General features: G+C 43.7%; 1 protein-coding gene across 1 annotated transcript in view; it reads right to left on the minus strand.

Annotated features, from left to right (window-relative positions):
• The window catches only part of LOC111255554 (uncharacterized), a 65,035-nt gene extending 63,665 nt beyond the window's left edge, over positions 1 to 1,370 (minus strand). The window contains exon 1 of the mRNA XM_086975000.1: positions 456 to 1,370. The gene's annotated coding sequence lies outside the window, so the exon portion shown is untranslated. The remainder of the gene's footprint in view (positions 1 to 455) is intronic.
• Between the last annotated feature and the right edge of the window lie 3,018 nt (positions 1,371 to 4,388).

A 4,388-nucleotide genomic window follows, 5' to 3' on the forward strand; every position in this document is an offset into this window, starting at 1 on the left:
CATTAACCTACTAACTGTGGTCAATGCTTAGATCAATGTTGTTTATAGAGACCTATTTCTGTTGTTTATTTCAATACTCGAATGTTTGTTCACCTGAAGATTCAGCCCAAATAAATTTGTGTATGCAATCGTAACGAGGACCTCTTATAAAAAATTTAAAAGAAAAATAGCTGAGTATACATATTGTATCAATACGTACGAAGCTCCTCCACAAACACTGCTTTTTTTTCTTTACCCATTTGTTGAATTCCCCTATCCTTGATAATCTTTATTAGTTTTCTTTGATATGTCTTAATAGCCTTTCCTGATACCGGCTTCAGGAACCAACAATCAACCTATCAATTTTTCCTATATGTTGATATTCTCAAATGTTCTCATCTGTGATTAATCTACATAATCTTACACGTAAGCCAGAGTTAGGAAAGCCCATTTATATGTTGATTTCTAGCACTTACCCGCTTAGATGTCAATGAAGTAAGCCTGGAGCAAAATGGATCAGTAGTCAGTACTGCCAAGCCATAGGGTCGTCGCAGAGGGCTATCGATTCGTATTGGGCTTCCTGTTAAGTTCTATTAGGTTCAGAGCGGCGTCCTCAACCCAGAAGTTGCTGTTTCGAGGGGCACGAAAATGCGATACGCTATCCAGGGGCGTAATATACTGATAGTAGTCGTAATACAAGCAAACACAAACTATTCTTTATCAACGACACTACACTTGACACGGAACAGTACACCCCATTTACATGCTCTACTTTCTAAACTCCGCACTCGTTCTTTGAAGATCTCTTTAGTAATATTCAGCAAGACGTCGAAGATAAGATATAAACGGTCCTACACAGATAAAAGAGTCAGCTGGACGAAATTATGTGCTGGCAAAGAAACACAATGAATGAAGTGGGCAACGGATTTTCACAGGACTAGATGGCGTAATATTACGCTTGATACCGATTGTCTGGCACGTAACTACGGAGTGTCAACTTTAATACTCAGTTTCGCCAACCGGGTTTTCTATAACTTTTCTTAGATGCGTATATAAACGTTTCAAAGAATCTTTAAATTATCTTAAAATTGAACAGCTGGTTACGGGTAAGCTACAGCTTTTCGTGATATAAATCTCACGGCTGTCCGCGGTTGGCATTCACCGTTGTGTCACGCTTACTTGACGTGTACTTCGATGTCGCGCACACGTCCGTTTGAGGTAGGCAGATAGAAGAGATCCGCTTGACACCGGAGCTACCGTTGTTCTTCAGTCCGTTCGTCCAACAGGAGAGAGCTCCGTCGACAGTTATGCGCGATGCGACGCGCTTCAACTTCAACACGAACACCGACTTCTCGGATCCAGTCGACTTCAGTAAAAGCGTTAGACGTTAGTGGCTCTTTGCCTGCGCCCGTGTCGATCTGCCGCGGTGTTCTTCTACCTCGCCGAACCGTTCTTGCAGCTCTCGGCTTGCTTATTTTCGCCGCTGGCTCTCTTGCCACAAGCAGGTGCTCACATCAGTGGGGGAAACTTACAGCTCGCGGTGCGCCTGGGGCGGTGAGGGCGGTGGTGAGTCGCAATCTGGTCGAAAATTGAGGGTAACCGAGCCGTGGGAGCAGCTCGAGTGGCAGCGGCAAAGGCAAGTGCAGCCTTTGTCGTTCTCGTCATTGTCAAATCAGGAACGATGGTTACATACCGAAAGCTTCACCAGATGGCTACCATGATCTCACGGATCCGGCAGCAAGCGCTTTGATGTTTACACTCGTGGTTCGTAAATGGCAGTTTAAAATAAACTCTAGATACCTCTGGTCGTTCCAGAAAAACTCTAGAAAACTCAGCACTTACACTCAGACAACGGCTTACCTTACAATAAGAAAAGGTTAGATCTGTCTGTAAGTAGGCTGCTGCGTTCTCTTGCCCCCACCGTTACTATGGCTCCTGCTTAGAACGCCTACCAGGCGGCTAACGGTGGGTCTTCGTAGACGCCTCTTTTCTGCAAAATTTCTGTTTCTCATCCGAGATCATGCTTTGCTATGAACAGAAGTCGATCCCAATGCGGTCTTATACCCCATAGATGCCTGCTCTCCGAGCAGTCAACAGTGCTAGTCTCCGGTAGAGAAACGTTCAAATGTTCAACGGGACCAACAACAATAATCGAACGTCTCCTTCTAGGCCAGCCACGCTTTAATGGTCTGGGAATCTAGATGGTAAAACTGCTGGTCCCGCGGTGTTCATTAGTATCAGCTAGCGATTGAAATTCAGTAAACGTCTTCGGCGCAGAAGGGGAAAAGCGATGGAATGTAAAAACGTTAGAATATGAACATGGCAACAAATGGCGTTGACACGAAGCGTGTGACGCTAAGCAAAATTCAGATCTCGAGTCTCCTCACGGGATCTTTTATGGCAGCATAAGGCGTATTCTATGGTTTAAAACGATAGTTCGGTCGGTTTTACTTGGAAGCCTTTTCTTCTAAGTTTCGATGCGTACCACAGTAGAACGGGTGTTTCAATTTGCTGCACTTTCTCCGCTACCTCTCCATATTCCCATGGGCATTTGTTTAGCAGTCTCTCTTGAACTAATTGTTGTTAATGTTATCTATTGACATATGCTGTTACTTTTTGTTCCGTTGCGATTTTCGTTGCCACCGGTGCGATTATCGTTCGTACGAAGCCTTTTAAAAGCGGAACTACAACGCTAACTAGATACGAGTGACTACAATACAATAGAAGAGAACCCCCCGGAACGCTCGGAAATGTTGGCTGGGAACTGCCAATGCAGTGCGCTATTAAACAAAAGAATAACGAAAATAAACGTAAGCGCAGGGAAATTGATCTTTCTTCTGGGCACCGAGAAAAGAAAATTCTCATTAACGCCTGCGAAAATACGACGCCAGAGTGGGACTACCGTGTCAATATTAGCATGGCAATGTCTTCATACGCGGACGATGTGGTGTCGCCACTGGGAATCAAACAGGTTCTAACTGGGGTGCATTAAACAGTGCAGGACGTCTGTGTATTTGTCGATCCTATAAAAATGCTACACAACTGCCGGACCACCAAATGACCAAGTATGTCCTAATAATCGGAAAAACCGAACGCTGGATCGAAATTTCGACCTCGAGTCATTTGAGGGCCGTTATTTCAAATATGATGTATAATACAATTGTGTTAATACTATAAATGACCTATATCTATCTCGGTTCGGCTTCTTTGGCCAGCTGAACTACTAATATTGCCCACAGGATAGCGATGTCTTGTACTGACTTCGGACAGCACCGTTGGGGTACTGCCCGCGCTGATGAGTAGGCTCCTGCTAGGCTCATTGGCCTAAGTATTGGGCATTTGTCCGCTTATGTTGTTGTTGCTGCGTCATTAGTATTATTAGCCGGCCCTCCTTATATACCGACTGCAACCGTGCTAAAAATTAGCACATTGGCCGGTTGGTCGTGCTAATTACCAAGATGCTGTGCCCCATAACATATTAGTCGCATTGTCGCACTACTTTCAGGTTTCCTACCTTTATAAAAATACCTAAGCACTTCTACTTGACAACCCCAATCGCTGTTTTCATCTTTTCATTATATTGTTATTAAGTAAATCTCTTATGTTAGATACCTGTATCAGTACACGCTTCATCGAAACAGCGTTTTTTAAATGAATCACATATTTATCCTATTCTACTATTACCTAGGTGCGTCGGAGTTATGCCCGGTTCCTACCATGCAATGAAGCTCTGAATTCTAAAACTTCTGATGAACATTGCAAACGAGGTCCATGTTGGGCACAGTTCATTTAGCTTGAGAAACCGTTGAAAGCGGAACTCCGTAGAGAAGCTGTACTCCGATGCGCTTCATTATAATTCCATTACTCCTTTTCTTCTGCAACTTAATAGCTATTATGACCGGATATAGTATGTACAGACACTGAACCCTCTAGCATATGTATATGTTATTATTTAGCACAGTACTTTTGGCTTTCATAAACACCGATGCTGCGGAGAACCTGAGACGATCTTTCCCGCACTTTATATGTTCTAAGAGAGCTTTCTCTATTCGAACGCTTTGCTACGCGGCGAAAAACAAGGCTTCACTAACATTCGGAAAGGATTCGTATTGTAACCTTGTGCTCCTGCGACGTCCAATGCATCGCCGCTGACGCGTTATTCCCATGCCCATCCAAATCTTCTATGCTTTACTGAATGGATTTTTTAGAATGAGAAGTAAAGAGGTGCCTCGTGTCGGTAATCTAGTAGGTCCTTCCGTAACACAATAGTAAAAGATAACCATTAAGAAGCTTTAGAGCAGAGTTCGCGATAGTGCTGTGTGTATTGATTCACGCGCTACTGTTTTGTCCTAAACAATTCAACCTGGTACCCTATGGGTTGTCGTCAGTTGACAGTATTATTTAGCCTT

This window comes from Varroa destructor, unplaced genomic scaffold, assembly GCF_002443255.2.
Source record: "Varroa destructor unplaced genomic scaffold, Vdes_3.0 BEIS01000001.1, whole genome shotgun sequence".
Taxonomy (NCBI): domain Eukaryota; kingdom Metazoa; phylum Arthropoda; class Arachnida; order Mesostigmata; family Varroidae; genus Varroa; species Varroa destructor.